Here is a 21,399-nt window from a genome sequence, read left to right as displayed (position 1 = left end):
TTTTACACATTATAGAGCCAGGTTCAAAACGCAAATCAGTAGATTGCTATTTGGGGACAACTCGTTTCACAAAGGTTTAGTTGGGCCGAGAGGAAAAGAGCTGGCCCTACAGGAAAACACTTCATCAAAGGTCTTGCAGCTGCATGTGAAGTAAATAGTTTACTTGTGACAAAGAAAACAAGCTAAACTTTCTTAGGAATATAAAGTAATAAGTAATTGGCCAATTAAGTTAATTAACACCATTTCAACTTGTCTATAATTGTGTACACAATATGCCACTGTGCAGAAAAAAAATGGAAATTTGTACAGTAACACCTTGATACCTTGGAGAAAATATGAATACTTGTCAGTTAAGATTTCTGCTTCTGTTCATTAGCAAACAATCCCAGCTGTAAAGTGCATATGTGGAGAGATCAGATGAGCATAGGATAGCACTCAACTTCAATGCGTCTACTGAGAGAAGGAAAGAAAGAAGCAACTTGGGTTTCTACTGAATCATTCATGACCTCAGGATGTCCCAAAATAACTTAATGTCAAATAAGTGCCTTTGAACTTTAATCACTATTGTACTGATAGGAAGAACAGCATTTATGTACAAAGCCAAAAAGCTCATAAATTTCATTGAATGGTTATTTAAGTAAAGTACTTGAGAACTACTGACCTACAAAATCATATTGCAAATGTCACTATGTTCAGGTTAAATGTAAATTCAGATTTAACCTAGTGGTAAGGACCCCACTGGTATTGACTTTCTTATTGAATGTTTAAAGGAGACTCTTTCTCCTCACTGGTGAACTTAAAAACATTCTGAAGAAGAGCAGGGGAGTTCTCTTATTTCTCATCAAACAATGTTATAATTAACTAATGATGGTTTAAAGTCATTGTTATTCGTGTTACCTGGCTGCTGTGTTTTCTACAAGTGGCTATACTTCAAAAGTACTTCATTTGCTGTAGAGAACATTGTGCGCACTTTCAGGTTGTTGTGAAAGTGATAGATAAGTACTTTGTTTTTAGAAAAATAAAATTGTTATATGTATGAACGATGCCTGAAGCCATGGTGTTCCTATGAACACCACTTTGACTAAAATGAATAATTGCAGTGCCAAATTAGCTGTAGAAAGTGAAAATGAAGGTTGCTGACAACTCTTGTGCTTACTTCCTGTTTTATGATTTTAGACTGTTTGACTATTGTTGACCATATAAGCTGGAATACCGCATGGTGAGTGTTCATTATTAAGTAAAAAAGGTTGTTCATTTGCTCATTCATGAATAGAGACATTTCGTTTAGTAGAGACATTTAATCAAGCTGTAGACATTGAAGAACATACCAGATGCATATTAATATAAAATGTCATTTATTTTCTAGAATCTATGTCACTGAGAGGCAGATGGTGAGAAACTTGTACTTATTTTTGAAGCTGTGTTACAAAGGTAATATGTGATTGCCGATGAATCTCCCAATATCTCCCATTCTTCTATGCAGCATTTCACCATTGTTAGAATTCACTGAGGTTGTATTCTCAAGTTTTAGTATTCCCACACATTTATTAGATAAAAACACATTGGACAGTGCATTTTGACATCATACAATGAAGCTAAATAGGCAAATTCGATGTTTATCAATTAATTTTCCTTCCTCTCAGCGATAACATGGGTTTTCAACAGTTAATTTATTCATCACATACAATTATAGTTCTTCATAGATCTTTCCTCTCCACCTTCACTTTTTCATCAAAATATTGCTCCTTTGCAATAAAATTTGCAGACATATGGTTGGCTTTGTCACATACATTGACAAAGCCCAGTTTTACCATTTCACCACCTCTCTTAAACCACTGAATATTCTAGGAGAAAGTGAGGACTGCAGATGCTGGAGATCAGAGCTGAAAATGTGTTGCTGGAAAAGCGCAGCAGGTCAGGCAGCATCCAAGGAACAGGAGAATCGATGTTTCGGGCATAAACCCTTCTTCAGGAATGAGGAAAGTGTGTCCAGCAGGCTAAGATAAAAGGTAGGGAGGAGGGACTTGGGGGAGGGGCATTGGGAATGCGATAGGTGGAGGGAGGTCAAGGTGAGGGTGATAGGCCGGAGTGGGGTGGGGGCGGAGAGGTCAGGAAGAAGATTGCAGGTTAGGAAGGTGGTGCTGAGTTCAAGGGATTTGACTGAGACAAGGTGGGGGGAGGGGAAATGAGGAAACTGGAGAAATCTGAGTTCATCCCTTGTGGTGGAGGGTTCCCAGGCGGAAGATGAGGCGCTATTCCTCCAGCCGCCGTGTGGCCATGGTCTGGCGATGGAGGAGTCCAAGGACCTGCATGTCCTTGGTGGAGTGGGAGGGGGAGTTGAAGTGTGGGGCTACGGGGTGGTTGGGTTGGTTGGTCCGGGTGTCCCAGAGGTGTTCTCTGAAACGTTCCGCAAGTAGGCGGCCTGTCACCCCAATATAGAGGAGGCCACATCAGGTGCAGCGGATGCAATACATGATATGTGTGGAGGTGCAGGTGAATTTGTGGCGGATATGGAAGTGTCCCTTGGGGCCTTGGAGGGAAGTAAGGGGGGAGGTGTGGGCGCAAGTTTTGCATTTCTTGCGGTTGCAGGGGAAGGTGCCGGGAATGGAGGTTGGGTTGGTGGAGGGTGTGGACCTGACGAGGGAGTCACGGAGGGAGTGATCTTTTCGGAACGCTGATAGGGGAGGGGAGGGAAATATATCCCTGGTGGTGGGGTCCGTTTGGAGGTGGCGGAAATGACGGCGGATGATACGCTGCAACTTCTTTCAGTTTAACAAAAGTAAAACCAAAGCCATCATCTTTGGCCACTGTCACAAACTCTGTACCTTTGTCACCAATTATCAGTCCTGATACTGTCACAGTAATGAACGAGATTGAATATTCATTTTGAGCTGAACGTCCTCTTCAGCATTAAGGACATCTACATCCACTACTGTAAAATGGAAAGTCTCAACACCATCTCAGCCCTCATTTTGCTAAAATCCTCAAAACCATTCTAATGATTTCCTATCCAACATCTTGTCCTCTGCCCTCTGTACATTTCCGCTCACACAAAACTCTAATGGTTAACTTATGAAACAATAAATGACAATCACCCAGTCTTCAGTTCTTGCTAATCTGTAAGGTAAAATCTTCTGCTTTAATGGCAACTAACTTAGAGGTGAGTTCTTTCACCTATGTTGCATCTGTTCGGATGATGCCACCTTCCAAAACAATGCTGCTGACGTGGCTTGCTTCTTCCATGGTTGGTTCTTGCTTTTTCCCACCTACTGTGGTTGACATGGCCCTCAACCACATCTGACCTATCACCCGTGCTTTCACCCTTGCTCCTTCCATCTCTCACAACAACATGATCGGGTGTCCCTTGTCCTCACTTTTCACCCCACCTGCCTCTGCATTCAATGGATCATTTTCTGCCATTTCAGACAACTCCAGCAGAACACCACCACCAAACACATCTTCCCCTCACTCCCCCTGTCTGCATTTCACAGAGATTGTTCCCTCCGGAACACCCTAGTCCATTCCATAAGCACCAACACCAATTCTCCCTCATCATGGCACCTTCCTACGTAACAGCAGAAGGTGCAACACTTGCCCCTTCACATCCTCTTGCTCATCATCCAAAGGAATAAACAGTCTTTCCAGGTGAAGCAGCATTTCACCTGTATCTCCTCCAATTTTGTGTATTGTATTCGCTGAATCCGATTTAGCTTAATCTACATTGGAGAAACCAAATACAGACAGGGTGACCGCTTTGCAGAACACCTTCGGTCTGTGCGCAAGCAGGACCCCATCTATCTATAGCTGGTCATTTTAACACAGTATCCTAATCACATGACCACTTGTCTGTTCTCAGCAAGCTGCAATGTTCCAGTGAATCACAGTGCAAACTAGCAGACAGGGTACTTTACACCCTTCTGGACTTAATATTGAGTTCAACACCTTCAAATTGTGAACCAACTCTCACTTCTTCCCTTTATTTTAGCTTATTATCATGTCCTCCCCTCCCCCCATTTCACTTACATTCCTTTCAAGTCTGGCGATTAGGCACACCATTGTTCTGCCATTCTCACATTCCAATCACTTAATCGGAACTATCAACATCTTTTCTCCATCATGCACCCTACACCCTCTCCCCCAACACCCTCCCTCCCAAATTGTAGCATAAATACAGTCCTCTCCACATTTCCCTTCAACTCTGATGAAGAGTCATCTAGATTAGAAACATTAGCTTGGGCTCTCTTTACGGATGCTGTCTGAGCCACTGTGATCTCCAGCATTTGTTGTTCTCAGGGCATATGCTGTCCTCTTTAAAAGAGTCGTGTGTGTGTGTGTGTGTGTGTGTGTGTGTGTGTGTGTGTGTGTGTGTGTGTGTGTGTGTGTGTGTGTGTGTGTGTAAACTGGAAACCAATCTCACTGTTAAACGTAGACTACAAAATTCTGTCAGAGTTCATCGCCAACCAGGTTAGGTCTGCTCTGTGATCAGTGATTCACCCTGACCAAACCTGTGCTGTACCGGGCAGGAAGGTCGCTGAGAATCTCGCACTCCTCAGGGATACGATCATCTACCTGCAGGATAGGAGGGTGGATATCTGCCTCATCAGCCTGGACCAGAAGAAATCCTTCGACAGGATATTGCACAAGTACATGAGCGATGTTCTCTCCAAAATGGGCTTTGGGGAGGGAATCTGCAACTGGATCCCACTGCTCTACACCAACATTGTCAGTGCAGTGTCAATCAATGTGTGGGTCTCAGAGCCTGAGAGGGGTGACTATCCCTGGCAGTGGGAGCCTACAGGTTAAGGCTTCCCTGTACATGGATGACGTCGATGTTTTTTGCTCAGATCCGCTGTCCGTGCACAGACTCATGTGCATATATGACCAGTTCGAACAGACCTCGCGGGTTAAGGTAAACAGAGGTAAGAGCGAGGCCATGCTCTTTGGGTAAAAACAATGACTGCAGATGCTGGAAACCTGATTCTGGATTAGTGGTGCTGGAAGAGCACAGCAATTCAGGCAGCATCCAAGTAGCTTCGAAATCAATGTTTTGGGCAAAAGCCCATGCTCTTTGGGTACTGGGCCAACCAATCCTCTGAGCCCTCGCCATCAGGACTGACCACCTAAAGGTGCTGGGTATTTGGTTTGGAGGGGATAGGGCGTGTGCCAAGTCTTGGGAGGAGCGTATCAGGAAAGTGAGACAGAAACTGGGCAGATGGGAGAAACGGTCGCTCTCCATCACGGGCAAAAACCTGGTCATCAGCTGTGAGGTACTCCCAGTGTTGGTATATGTGGCACAGGCCTGGCCTATTCCCAGAACCCGTGCCGCTGCAGTCACCCGGGCCATCTTCCACTTCACGTGGAGATCAAACATGGACTGGGTCCGAAGGGACACCATTTATAAAAATCTGGGCAAAGGGGGATAAAACACACCCAATGCCACCCTCACCCTGATGGCCACCTTTGTGTGTGGCTGCATCAAGCTGTGCGTGGATCCCCAGTACGCAAACACCAAGTGTCACTATGTACTGAGGTTCTATCTGTCCCCAATGTTGCGAAGGATGGGCCTGACCTCACTGCCACGGAATGCTCCAAGTAGTTTAACCCTTCCATATCACCTGTCCTTCATGGAGAAACTTTTGAAGAAAAACACCTTTGACCACAAATCCATCAGGAAGTGGTCAACACATAGTGTCCTTGAGACCCTTTGGGAAAAAGAGAGGGCAGATCCTGTTGGGCAGTTCCCTGGGCAGACTGTCAAAGTCATTTGGCAGAATGCCTCATCGCCAGAACTTTCCAACAAGCACCGAGACATGGATTGGCTGGTGGTGAGACGGGCTTTGCCTGTGAGATCCTTTATGCATGCCCAGACTCTCTGCCACACTGCACGCTGCCCTCGAAGCAGCTGTGGAGGGGACGAGACTGTCACACACTTCCTTCTGGAATGTGTCTATGCAAAGGAAGTCTGGAGGGGAATGCAGTGGTGTTTGTTGAGATTCGTCCCGAGCAGCTCCATGATGTGGCACTCCGTGCTCTACGGTCTGTTCCCTGGGACGCACACTGAGACGAACATCAACTGTGCCTGGAGGCTCATCAGCTTGGTGAAAGATGCTCTTTGGTCTGTCCGAAACCTGTTGATCTTCCAGCTGAAAGAGGTACCCTGACTGAATGTTGCAGACTGGCACATTCCAAGGTCCAGGACTACATTCTGAGGGACGCGCTGAAGCTTGGGGCAGCTGCCACCAAGGCCGTGGGGAAAGACCACCATGTAAGGTCTGCCTGCTGAAGAACAATGGGGGGCCACTCAGTAATTGGGCTCCTCTGATGTCTCAGCTAAACATCTGGATGATCAACATACAGACTTGTATATACAAATGATTCAGTCTGATCTCTGTATGTAAAGATATGTAATGTATATATGAATGGCATCACTTACTGTACAGATATCAAAAGATTTCTATGAACAAAGTATATTTTTGAAATAAATTAAAAAAGTCTTCAATAAATAATTGCTCTGCCTCCATATCACACCCTGCTACTTTAAGACTGTTCTTAAAATCCAGCTCTTCAACCAGGCTTTTGACCACACATCCAAATATAACTCTTGTTTGGAATGGAATCCATTCTTTTTAAATTCCACTTCTGTAAATGAACTTGGTTTATTTGTCTGCATTGAACATGTTTTATAAATGCAAATTATTATTTGTTTTGAGTCTCCAGTTTGCCCCTGGGGATTTTACCTTGCAAATTGCTTCCTGTATCTTCACTAATTACATTATGGTACTTCTAAATTGTTTTATTGTTTAACAAACAGTATGGTGATAAAATAAAAGCTGAACATGATACCTTTCAAAACATATAATCTTGTCGCTGTTAATAAAAATAGCTTTACTCAGTTGCCAAGCTGGATTTTTGGTGATGAGCGGCTCACATTTATTTCCTTATGAAGTGTTTTCTCAGATATCACAATAACCATAACATCTTTTCCAAGAATTGATAGTAAGTTATTGCTGATCCTGGTTACTGTAACAGAATGGGTGGCATGGTGGCTCAGTGGTTAGCACTGCTGCCTTGCAGCATGAGGGACCTACGTTCATTTCCAGCCTTGGGCGACTGTGTGGAGTTTGCATATTCTCCCTCTGTCTGCGTGGGTTTCCTCTGGGTGCTCCAGCTTCCCCCCATGGTCCAAAGATGTGCTGTTCAGGTGAATTGGCCATGCTAAATTGCCCATAGTGTTAGGTGCATTAGTCAGACGGGGGTGCTTTAGTGTGGATTTCAGAAGGTTGGTGTGGCTCTGTTGAGCCAAATGGTCTGTTTCCACACTGTAGGGAATCTATTCTAATGAAACACTAAGTTGTTTTTATCTTGATGGCTTATATAAAATGTAACTGATATTAGCAATGCCAACTCAAATCACTGAAATCCTTGTCTGCTCCACTGGTCCCCCATGATCAAGAGCTACTTGCGAACACATATCAGCACACAAAACAATTCCAGCTGCAAAATTGAACCCCCGCCTTTCTGTCTCTGTTGTCTTCGTGGTGTAGACTGTCAAATGTATAATTTTAAAATAAGTGTGTGGAGTATTGTCAGCTAACAGTTTAGGTTTCATCTAATTTTAGGCAGACCTTGTGTGAATTAGTTCACACCCTGTCCTTGGTACCAGCTTTTCTGAATATATTTTCATGTTAGGTTTTTTTCTTCTCCTTACAGGACGGAGAGGAGACTGGTCTAGAGCCATATATTTAGTGCTAGCTATGCTGGGTTCTGAATTTTCTGGGCTGAATTTGACCAGAAATCTGCTCAGTATCAATTTTGGTGAATTTCATGGACTTTTTGCATACTATCTTCCCAAACTCATTGCATTATCAATGTAGCACACACTTATGACACCACCTCATCATATTCTCCCAATCCCCTGAGACAGAAGTACTGGTCACTGCCAGAACCTCATGAGATTCCTTGTGAGCACCATCTTTAAAGCACAGTCTGGTTCACCTCATCAAGCCCTGGCTAGCTGCAACTGTCCTGCGTAGTTCCTGTCAATCACCCAGCTGTATCAAGCAGAAGCAAATTGGCATCCTACTTTGCTGACAGAGTTCTTGAGGTCCTGCTGGACAGGAAATGTGTGCAGTTGCCCTGTGATATCGGTGACTAATGGAGAGCCAGAGGAGTGAGCTGTAGATGGAGTCTACAGGTTGGTACTCTTAACTTGCATGTTGGGAATTGTTGCCATATGGTTTCTATCTGGTGGCTGAGAGAATGGGAAACTGAATATCAATGAGGTACAATGACATTATAATGGAAATGTTAATGCTTGTAAATAGTCCTCTCACTGCTCACCACTGAGAATCGCATCTTTCCACTCAGCATTGGATTGGAAAATGGGACTTTTTGCTCACGTCATCAGGAAGCTACTTTCTAGCCAACTCACAAATTCCTCACTACTTCCACATTGTTCTGCTTCTGGGAAGAATCTGTCCTCTGTGTTCAGCTTTCCTGTTGTGTGGGGTGGAATTTTTTGTCAGTATCAATATATTTAAAACCTTAGTCTATGCTTGCTTCTGCTTGTGTAGAATACAATTGGCCTATTTGGGTTGTGACTGAGAAATTATTAGTATGGCAGTTATCCCTTGAGGCTGAATTTGATAGACCATTTATTTCATTCATCAATGTAAAGTAAGTACAGTGTATTGAAATCAGAACCCAGTCATGCATGATATCCAAATATGAAGGTTATTTAAAATGTCCTTAGGGCCGGTGTTCTATGATAGAACCTGGGGAAAAGATAATGAAAAGAAAACTGCATACCTAGTTGTTGATTAAGTCATTAGTGCTGCAGGATCAGTCTCCCTTGAGGTTGTAGATGAGGGCAATGGCATTTTTATTTATAATTTTAAAACTGCAAAATATGTCAACATACAATCCACATACTTGATCAGACTAGGCTGCTGATTATTTTTAATTTGGCTACGATGCTCTGTCAGAGTTGATTAGTATTTTAATAGCAGCATTGAGGCAAAAATAGAAGCTCTAATAAATCACATTGGACAAGTTGGATCCAGTTCCTCTGGCTTAGCAGCTGACATTTTGTCCTGATTTGAGAACTGGAACAAATGCATTTGCAGCTACGTTTCTCTATCAAAGTAATTACTATTCATCCTAATTCAGGATCCTGGTCCACGGATTTTGATTTTTAAAAAGGAACTCTGATATGCAATCAATAAACTAAAAAAGTAAAAGATAATTGGAGATTTGTAGTTAAAAACAACTGCTCAAATTAGATTCTCAGGTATGGAATTGTCAATGTAATGATGTGATGGCAGCTGTGACTTGCTATGACAATGATTCATATAAATGGGAGCAACTGGACTGAATTTTGCTGCTTTATGCAAACATACAGCACACATTTATGGGACTGCTCTATAAGTGTAAATAATATCTTGGTTGTATGGAAGTACCTTCTATTGTTGCTCTATTGCAATAAATATATCAGCTGGTAAATAAATAAGTAGAACAGCAGTATTTAATCCTGCTGTTAATACCAGGAATCTGATCCCTGGGGTTTATGGGTTCTGTGGAACAGCACCAATTTGAATGGGGAAGTGGATGACTGTTATTATAGGCATATTCCTGATGCATGCAACTGCCTGCTGCACAGCTGATAAAAGTGGTGCCTAGAGAGAGTTTCTCAAAGTACATACTCCATGAAGCACCTACATTTATGGGTTCTGTGGCACAGCACCTCCCTGGCCTGGCTATGCTTCGCATTTTCCCCCAACTCATAAACCCCACTTAGAGTCATGGAGATGTACTGCACAGAACGGACCCTTCAGTCCAACTTGTTCATGCTGACCAGATATCCCAATCCAATCTAGTCCCATCTGCCAATGCCCGGCTCATATCCCTCTGAACCCTTCCTCCTCATGTACCCATCCAGATGCCTTTTAAATGTTGCAATTGTACCAGCCTCCGCCACTTTCTCTGGCAGCTCATTCCATACACATACCACCCTCTCCGTGAAAAAGTTGCCCCTTAGGTCTCTTTTATGTCGTTCCCTTCTCACCCTAAACTTATGTCCTCTAGTTCTCAACTCCCCCACCCCAGGGAAAAGACTTTTTCAATTTATCCTATCAATGCCCCTCGTGATTTTATAAACTTTTATAAGGTCACCCCTCAGCCTCCGATGCTCCAGGGAAAACAGCCCTAGCCTATTCAACATCTAACTATGGCTCAAATTCTCCAACCCTGGCAACATTCTTGTAAATCTTTTCTGAACCCTTTCAAGTTTCACAACATCTTTTTTGTGTCCATCTATTAGAGATTATTGGCCCACAAATTATGTTAGGTCCATGGGCATTTTAATTAAGGTGCCTGCTTCTCCTTTCCCTCAGATCATGGCCATCCCCCATAATGACTTTAATTAAAAGGAGCAGGCAAAATTTTAGTGCCTTATAAATGCACCTAAAAATCCCAGAAACAGTTAGGACTTGGTGCGAATGATACGCTGCCACTTTCTGCTGGTTCCCATCAGACTCCTTCCAGAATTCATTTGAAAACTGGCAGACTCTCTGAAGAAAATCAATGCCTCTATAGCTAAATAACTTCTGTTAATTCAAAACATAATATTGTACAAATTACAAATTAAGTATTCCTTTTAACTGCACTCAATTGAGCCCTTTTTGATCTGTACAAAATATATAATCACAAAAGACATATGATGCTTTTATACAGACTTTGCAATGATGATACATTAAGTGACTCATTACTGTAATAATTCAGTCTATCAGGACAGTAAATGGAACTTACCAGAGCTGTCATTCTCATGGTTAATTTGAAGAGAGTTTGAACACAAAAGTCAGATCTTGAATTTCAAAACAACAAATCTGTATTTGTGGAATAAATTTATGAAATAAAAATTTCTATCATTTCCTTCTCATTTAATTCCATTTGTCTTGTTATTTGCATTATTATTACCTCTTAAAAGTAATGAAGTACTCTAAGGTACTGTTCATAGAGTAGACTGATGGAATGCTAGAAGAATTAAGGGAATTGATTGATTGCATAGTCAATTCTGTGCTCAAAGAGTGGCAATGAAAGTAATTTTATTGACTTCAACCCTGAGGCTATAAGGGGGGAAAATCAATCTAGTTTTCCTTTTCAATGATCTATGATGACAAGTATAGATGTTTTTAATCAACCTGTTCAGATGTGTTATGACACATGCCTGGAGCAAGTGGGAGTTGAACCCAATGCTTCGGACACTACTAGCACCATATGAGGCTTTGTTGACAAGTGTATTGAGCTTAGCTGTTATGTTACTCCTACTGAACCGTTTATCAACAGACTGTCATATTGGAAAAATAGTTACTTGTACACAGTGATGGAGAGCTGCTGTCAGGAATAACCATTTTTAAGACAGAAAGAAAATGTAATGAACTTAAAATATTTAGATATATTTCAAACACAATCAATATCAAATAAAATTATCACATAACTAAAGAGAAAGCCAATGAGTTAGCATTTCATTTTTGCATCAGAATTTTAAAGTCCTTTAAGCAGTCACCCAAGTAGGTCAGTTCTGTGCTAAATCTGTAAACTGCAGTGGTTTAGATTAGATTAGATTACTTACAATGTGGAAACAGGCCCTTCGGCCCAACAAGTCCACACCGCCCCGCCGAAGCGTAACCCACCCATACCCCTACATCTACATCTACCCCTTACCTAACACTACGGGCAATTTAGCATGGCCAATTCACCTGACCTGCACATCTTTGGACTGTGGGAGGAAACCGGAGCACCCGGAGGAAACCCACGCAGACACGGGGAGAATGTGCAAACTCCACACAGTCAGTCGCCTGAGGCGGGAATTGAACCCGGGTCTCCGGCGCTGCGAGGCAGCAGTGCTAACCACTGTGCCACCGTGCCGCCCACAATGGTCTTCCATTTAGAACTAATGCAGTTTTGCTGGATTGTTGAGCACTGCAAATCTGTGAGAATTACAATGGCCTCTAATTCAAGAGAGATATAATATTGCAAGGATAGTTCATAGGCTATGTTGTAATCCCTCTCAGGAAATCAACATACTAGTAAGAATGTAGCTTCATTATTCCTGCTTTGAGGAGACAAAATGAAATCTATAATATACTTTTGATTTAGAGCAGGCACTTAATTAAATTACTTTTGCAAAACCTTCTTTCTTGGTGTGTTTTTATTTGCATTTATAAATTAAAACTATTGATCTGAGATTTTAAAGTGCAAACAGACCATCTAATATTCATTTCTGTTGATTGATGTATGTAGCTGACAGGCATATATTTAGGTGACAATTTGAAAATCTACCCACTTAATATTTATGATTTACTGTTATCATACAGGGAGCGGCACGGTGGCTCAGTGGTTAGCACTGCTACCTCACAGCGCCAGGGACCCAGGTTCGATTCCCAGCTTGGGCGACTGTGTGGAGTTTGCACATTCTCTCCGTGTCTGCATGGGTTTCCTCTGGGTGCTCAGGTTTCCTCCCACAGTCCAAAGATATGCAGGTCAGGGGAATTCGCCATGCTAAATTGTCCATAGTGTTAGGTGGATTAGTCAGGGGGATGGGTGGGTTGCTCTTCGGAGGGTCGGCATGGACTTGTTGGGCCAAAGGGCCTGTTTCCACACTGGAGGGAATCTAATCCCTTTTTGGTTGTCTTTTTGGACCTTTTTTTCTTGTGTCTTTAGCTCTCTGGTTACTTGTTTTTTTCCTTCACATCTTTAACTCTGTACTTCCTTGCCAGCTTGAGTAACATAGAGTCATAGAGTCATAACAGTGAAAAAAAGAATTGAGAGAATGAACTGTGATTTAGATATTAAAAGTCAGTAAAAATTGAATTCTCAAGGATTGCTTCCTGCATTTTCTTTTAAAGCTTTTGTTTTCCACTGTGCAAATTAAAGCTTCTCAGAATTCACAAAAAATATTCTCCTTAAGAACAAGGACATGCACTAATTTTAATATGATCACTAGGGAGTAGCATAAAAACTGTTGAAATGCTATTGTCTACCAAGTAGTCTAGTGAGGAAAAACAGCATGTAAGAATTGACAGAACAAAGTAACATTTCATTGTAACCTTTGATTTAAATGACATATATTACTTAATATTCCATATGCTTAAGAAGGCTCAATATTTCTGAAGGGGTCATAAAATTCTGGGAGGAGAGTAAGATTGAGCATAATTGGATGGATGTGAATTAAATTTCTTCCTCATGGATATGCATTTCCAGCCCTTCCTGTTCTTCAAATATTGGACACTTGGGCTGCTGTAAGAGAGAGAACAGATGCCTCTCAGCAGGAGCATATAGACAGGCCCAGTGGTTCAAATGGAAAATGATCTGGCAAGGACAATTATTAAGCAAACATCAAATTATCTGGCTGTTCCTGTTCAGAGAGCCTGTCTGAGCAAGTCCTTCCTTTCTGACTAATGCTGCCTTGATGCAGGTAACTGGGCCTGAAGAAAGGGTGGGGAGAGGGTGTGCTTAAAAATGTGTTGCTGGAAAAGCGCAGCAGGTCAGGCAGCATCAAAGGAGCAGGAGAATCGACGTTTCGGGCATAAGCCCTTCTTCAGGATATAGTTACCAGCTTAGATTTCTGCAGAACAATCTAAAGCAGGATCACTGTTTTATATCCTCCTCCCTAACTCAGGAATGATGTAGTCAGTTGTAATGCACCCTACCACTACCACAGATAAAGTAAACTAACTCAGCTCAGTCAAGATTGAATTTTGTTGTAAAAGGTTGTAAGGGTCTGAAAGAGTCAAAGGAGTCCATTAAGCACCACACAATGAAATTATGATATTTGGACTTGGATGATTATCTTTCTATTTCAAAGATGGAATAGGATAGAATAGAAGCGAGCATTGGGATGTTCTCAGTCTCAGTATCACTCTATCATACGACTGTAACTTGTACCTAGTTGCTAGCATGCAATAAGCTCCAATTTAATTAAAATAAGACCCTCTCCTTTTTCAACTGCCTAGTAGTTTATTATGTCAGATAAAGCACGTGCTGTAAATTCATACCAGGAAAGAGGATGGTGTCAGCAACTCTACCACATAGATCTTCCTTCTTAGTTCTTAGTTTATATTTGTGTAATTTTGCTTTTATTCTACTGATGTGAAATAAATGTTCATTTTGCTTTAATGCCACAACCAGCAGTGCCATTTGTTGCACTTCCGAAATACTTACATTAAATAATGGGGAATATACAGCACTTAAACAAGCCATTCAGCCAAATCTCTCCAGGTTACCATAATGCTTCATTTAAGCTTCCCTAATCAGAATCTGTCAGCTTAATTCTTTATTATAAAGGTCGTTCTCCTATAATGCCGTAGTTGTGTTCTAGCAAAACCTCCCCTAATAGAAAATAGCTTAATTTAAATAATGGGGCCTATAGGAAAAGTGGGGTTAGGGGCAGACCAGGAAAAAATATCACTCACGATTACTCAAAGATCACTCAAAAGTCTAACACAAAATATAGCACAGCCTGAATGAAGGTTAAAATCATATTTATTAACAAACAAAAGTAAATTTAGCAGAATATATTTTAAAAATCTAAGAAATCTGCTCTCTGTACAGTACCTCTCACAGAAAGCTGCTCTTTGTCAACAGCTGACATCAACACATATGGTACGGCAGGAAGACCAGCGCTGACATCGCACATGTACAGAATGGAGCAGAGACATCGGTGCAGTCATCGGAAATACGTAGACCAGCACCAATGTCATGCACGCACAGAACAGCATCAGACCGGAGCCCACATTGTGCATGTGCAGAACAGCACAGTGACTTCAGCTAACATTGCGCATGCATAGCATGGCACATAGATCCCGGTGCATGTGCAGAACGTCTTGAAGACCAGCACCATTACAGTGTATGCGCAGACACCGGTGCATGTACAGAATGGCAAGAACACCAGCGCATGCGCAGAATGGCTTGGAGATTTTGGTGCACACATCAGCACGTGTGCAGAAAGAAGTATGAAAACCCATCCCCACTGAAATCACGCTATTACCAACGCGGGTAAGGGTTTTCCAAAACACTGTTTCCTAATTCTTCAGCAATGTTACAGTTGAAGCTCACGTTATCCCAGAACTACCCGTATTCCATTTTCATTGATATGCTTATCCATCCTCCCCTTAAATGCTACTGTATGATTCACCTCACATTATCCTTGTAATACAGGTTATTCTATTATAACACATGTTTAGTTAACGCAAATTTGTTGTAACGTGTTTGACGAATTGGGGACATTGTTTCTAAAACGCAAATTTTTAAAATGTGTGTTGGCCATGACAAGATTACATCACCAACATGTTAAGCAGTGTTTCTAAAGCACAATTTTCCTATAATACCGGGTTGCACAAGAACACAACCATTGCGTTATGGAAGGACTACCTGTAAGTTCCAAATTCTCACCAGTCTCCAAATAAAGAAGTTCTTTTCCTGAATTCCCTATTTAATTTCTTGGTGTCTGTCATATTTTGGTGACTCTAGTTTTGAACATCCTCACAAGTTATTTTTTACTCTTTCATGGAATGTGGATATCACTGACTCATTCCTAATATCCTTAGACTGAGTGACTTGCTAGGCCATTTCAAATGAAAGTTAAAAGTCAATCACACTACATTCCATCTGGAAACATATGCAGGTCAGACCAGCAGATTTCCTTGACTAAATTATATTAGTGAACCAGATGGGTTTTCACAATAATGGATGATATCATGTGTCATGGTCACCATTCAGATTTAGATTAATTCAGATTAATTAATTCATCAAATTTAAATTCCACCAGCTGCCACAATGAGATTTGAATCCATGCCTCCAGGGAGTTTGCCTGGGTTTCTGAATTACTAGTCCAGGGACTTTACCACTCCAGCACAAAAGTGAGAACTTTCACTCTGTGCTGCTCTATCAAATTCTTTCAACACTTTAAAGACCTCTAACAATTTGTTCCCCAGCCTTGCTGTTCACAATTAGATAATCCCTTCAATGCTGTTTTCACCTCCTGTTTAACTATTTGACTAATCCAGACTGAATGGCTATGCCGTGAATTGTTATTCTATTCACAATTTAAAATTGTATCCCACTTTTATGGGAACCATCCTGAGAAACCAAGTTGCAAAATTTGGCATTGTAGCACTCAGTTTGTCTGTGTTGTAGGTGTCATCTCTGCCTCAAGTACCAACCTCCTGATGTGAAGACTCATTTCTGATGCTGGGCACACAGGATATCATTTTGATGCATACTGAACACTGCCAGAAGAGGCAGAGTCAGAAGGTCATGACATGAATCAGCATTTAACATTGATTTGACATCATTAGTGCCATTTTAGAGTTCACCACTTATACTAACACCCTTCTTAATAGGATGCAGTTGCTGCCACTGCAAATGAAGGGAGCGCTCTCACTGCTCATGCAGTCACTGCAAGTGGTGCTGCAGTTAACTGCCTCAGCGAAACATTTCACTTAATTGTCAACAACAGATTTTCCAACGAGCGACCCTTCTCATTTCCTATCCACTGCATTTGAAAGTTTGAGATAGATTTGCCTCAATAATTAAAATAAAATTTGCCCATTTATAAAGTATGTGCAAAACTGTTGCCTCAGAAGACCTCTTGGAGAGAGCTGTTGATACTGCCTGTCCCCTGAATGCAGCACTGAGCAAGTTGGCAAGCTGCAATGGACACAGTGGGGATGGGAATGGCACATAGGGGCCGTAAGTGAAATGGAAAAGAGGGCAGCAAACTAGAGGCAGCAGCAAAAGGAGCACAATTTTCATGTCAGCAGCACTGAATTCCTGCTCCAGTGCATTGACAGCAGATACTGTGACCTTGGAAAAACTTTGCACAGTTCAATATATTTTCAGCACATGATCAAAAACCAATCAGCCCTACTTAGAGGGATTGCCAACTATTTCCAAGTTGATGTCTGATATCTACTAGTTCTTGCTGCAGTTGTAGCAGTGTGTTGTGGTTTATAGATTTCTGTGACATTTCTGAAATCAATAGGGAGTAGTGCAGTACTGCTATGTGATGTTGCCCTGACTTCAAGGATTCTGCGCTAACTGCAGTAGGTTTTTTCTTATTCATTCATGGAACGCTGGTGTCCCTGGCCAGCCTTTATTGTCCAGCCCTATTTGACCTTGAGAAAGTGATGGCAAGCTGCCTTCTTAAACTGCTGCAGTCCATTTGTTGTTGGCACACCACAATGCCATCCAGGAGTGAGTACCAGGATTTTGGCTCAGAGACAGTGAAAGAGCAGTAATATAGTTTCAAGTCAGGATGATGATTGAAGTGGAGAGGAACTTGCAGGCCGTAATGTTCCCATGAATCTTATGCCTTGTACTTTAGATAGAAGTGTTTAGAAGGTGCTATCTAAGGACCCTTAGTAAATTTCTGCTGTGCATCCTGTTGATGGTATACACTGTTAACACTGAATGTGTCAGTGGTGAAGTGAATGGATATTTGTGGGTATGAGACTAGTCAAGTGGGCTGCTTTGTCATGAATGCTGTGAAGCTCCTGAGTGATGTTGGAGTTGCACTTATTCAGGCAAGTGGGGAATATTCCATCACACTCCTAACTTGTGCCTTAGGGGGTTTGGGGAATCAGGAGGTGATTTACTTGTTACAGGTTTCTATGCCTCTGACTTGCTTTTGTATCCACAGTATTGACATGGTAAGTCTGCTTCAGTTTCTGGTCAATGGTAACCCCCAGGATACTGATAGTGCAGAATTCACTATAACGACAATAAACTTCAATGGCAATGGTTGAATTCTCTCTTATTGGAGATGGCCATTGACTGGCATTTGTATGGTATGAATATTATTTGCTACTTGTTAGCCTAAGCCTGGATATTATCCAGGTCCTGCTGCATTTGGACGTGGACTGTTTCAGCATCTGAAGATTCAAGAGTGGTACTGAAAATTGTGCAATAATTGGTGAACATCTCCACTTCTGACCTTATGATGGTGACAAGGTCATTGATGAAGCAGCTCAAGATGGTTGTGCCTTGGACACTACCCTGAGGACGTCTTGCAGAGATGCCCTAAAGCTGAGATAATTAACGTCCAACAATCACGACCATCTTCCTTTTGCTACCTGTAACTCCAACTAGCAAAGATTTTCCCCTTGTTCTAATTGACTCCAGTTTGGCTAGGGCTTTTAGATGTCACACTTAGTCTTGTAGGTCAATCCCAGTATCATGGCAGTGATACGAAGTATTTGGCAGCAGTCTTGAAGTTGGCTTGCTGTTTTGCTTTGCCATTCTTGTCTCTTTGCCTTGTCAAAATAGCTTTTACAGTTCCTTCCAACACACACTCCAACCAAAATTCAGCTTCACTTTAAGAGGTGCTGGCTGAATTTAATGCTGTTGACTGGTATAACTTTTGCTAGCCTGTCATGATTTTACGCCCAGGGCTCAGGCGTGTAGACATTATATAATATGTTTGGCACAGGCTGTTTACTTTTATCATTTAAATGAGCTGTCAACATAAAGCTTGCATGTTGCCTGCACCAAAAACAAGCATGGTCCCACATCCATTTTTTAATATTGTGATCATTATGGTACAAGACGTGGGCCATGATGCAATAAATAGATAGTAAACTTTCAGAAGCAATGACCCAGAAACATTGAAACAGAGATAGCATTGTCGTGCCACCTTCCTAATCTTGTAAAACCATTTTTATATCTTCACTGATTCATCTAAATGAATAGTTCTATCATGAGAGGTTAAGTTCATGAACATCTAATCATAATCAGTCTCAGAAGAAACAAGTTGAGACAATTGCCTGCCTCTCAGTTAAATTATCAAAGTAAACACAGAACAAAATTATTTTTGTTGCTAGTCAAAAATAACACGTGGATTATGTGTTAATAGATTGATTCAAGATAAATTTGACGATCTTAATGTGGACTTCTGCAAGTTTAAGAGTTGAATATGAAACATAGTTTTCTCAGCGAATGTTGGTGCATTTAATAGAAGAGCACAATAACTCAATACGCAAGAAATATTCATTATCTGCAGTTCTAACCATTCACTGTGCAAACATTTCTGTTGCTCTGTATACTTAATGATAATTGCACACATCACCTTTTCCAATGAAGCTTGTTTTGCAAACGGGAGTCATAGTAAACAATGTTGCTTCATAAAATATTTGTGCTGATGTCAGATTTGAATAATTTTCTTTAAAAGGTCAGTCTTGGAAGTAACTTTCACACAGTGAATGTAGAAGGAACATTTTAGTGCAATGGTGAAGATGCAGATGGCATAATTGAAGGTCATTTGTATGCCAATGTGTTCAAAATGATATAATGTGGTTGAGAAAACTAAGCAAGGTAAGGCAAGAAGTACTAAACTACTGTAAGAGATGAGATAATAGTTCAGGACTTCATTGGGAATGTGTTGCGAGGATGATGGCATCAAAATTGGCTTCTGATGGCAAAGAATTGAAATTTAGATAAGATTACAGCAACAATTTGCATTTGAACATAGAATATATAGAACATAGGCCCTTCATCCCTCAATGTTGTGCCGACCTTTTATCCTACTCTAAGATCAAACTAACTGACATACCCTTCATTGTACTATCTTCCATATGCCTATCCTAGAGTTGTTTAAATAGAACATAGAAGAATACAGAGCAGTACAGGCCCTTCGGCCCTCGATGTTGCGCCGATCAAAGCCCACCTAACCTACACTAACCCACTATCCTCCGTATACCTATCCAATGCCCGCTTAAATACCCATAAAGAGTGAGAGTCCACCACTGCTACTGGCAGGGCATTCCATGAACTTACGACTCGCTGAGTGAAGAACCTACCCCTAACATCCGTCCTATATCTACCCCCCCTTAATTTAAAGCTATGCCCCCTTGTAATAGCTGACTCCATACGTGGAAAAAGGTTCTCACTGTCAACCCTATCTAACCCCCTAATCATCTTGTACACCTCTATCAAGTCACCCCTAAACCTTCTTTTCTCCAATGAAAACAACCCCAAGTGCCTCAGCCTTTCCTCATAGGATCTTCCTACCATACCAGGCAACATCCTGGTAAACTTCCTCTGCACCCATTCCAGTGCCTCCACATCCTTCCTATAGTATGGCGACCAAAACTGCACACAATATTCCAGATGCGGCCGCACCAGAGTCTTATACAACTGCAGCATGACCTCAGGACTCCGGAACTCAATTCCTCTACCAATAAAAGCCAGTACGCCATATGCCTTCTTCACTGCACTATTTACCTGAGTGGCAACTTTCAGAGATCTGTGTACATGGACACCAAGATCCCTCTGCTCTTCCACACTACCAAGTATCCGACCATTAGCCCAGTACCCCATCTTTTTGTTACTCTTACCAAAGTGAATCACCTCACACTTAGCTACATTGAACTCCATTTGCCACCTTTCTGCCCAGCTCTGCAGCTTCTCTATATCCCGCTGTAACCTGCCACATCCTTCCTCACTGTCTACAACTCCTCCGACTTTCGTATCATCCACAAACTTGCTCACCCAACCTTCTAACCCTTCCTCCAGGTCATTTATAAAAATGACAAACAGCAATGGTCCCAAAACAGATCCTTGCGGAACACCGCTAGTGACGGCACTCCAAGATGAACCTTTGCCATCAACTACTACCCTCTGTCTTCTTCCAGCCAGCCAATTCCTAAACCAAACCTCCAACTCACCCTCAATGCCATATCTCTGTATTTTCTGCAGTAGCCTACCATGGGGGACCTTATCAAACGCCTTACTAAAATCCATATATACCACATCTACCGCTTTCCCCTCATCTACCTCCTTAGTCACCTTCTCAAAGAATTCAATAAGGTTTGTGAGGCACGACCTGCCCTTCACAAAACCATGCTGACTATCCTTGATCACATTATTCTTATCCAGATGTGCATAAATCCTATCCCTTACAATTCTCTCTAAGACTTTGCCCACAACAGAAGTGAGACTCACTGGCCTATAGTTACTAGGATTATCCCTACTCCCCTTCTTGAACAAGGGAACCACGTTTGCTAGCCTCCAGTCCTCCGGCACTACTCCTGTAGACAAAGAGGACACAAAAATCAAGGCCAATGGCTCTGCAATCTCCTCCCTTGCTTCCCAGAGAATCCTAGGATAAATGCCATCAGGCCCAGGGGACTTATCTATTTTCACCCTTGCCAGAATTTCCAACACCTCTTCTCTACATATCTCAAAGCCATCCATTCTACTTATTCGTGCCTCAGTATTCATATCGACAACAATGTCCTGTTCCTGAGTGAATACTGACGAAAAGTATTCATTCAGTGCCTCCCCAATCTCTTCAGCCTCCACACGCAACTTCCCATTACTATCCTTGATTGGACCTATTCCTTC

Source organism: Chiloscyllium punctatum, chromosome 4, assembly GCF_047496795.1.
Source record: "Chiloscyllium punctatum isolate Juve2018m chromosome 4, sChiPun1.3, whole genome shotgun sequence".
NCBI classification, from domain to species: domain Eukaryota; kingdom Metazoa; phylum Chordata; class Chondrichthyes; order Orectolobiformes; family Hemiscylliidae; genus Chiloscyllium; species Chiloscyllium punctatum.
This window is presented reverse-complemented; position numbering follows the sequence as displayed.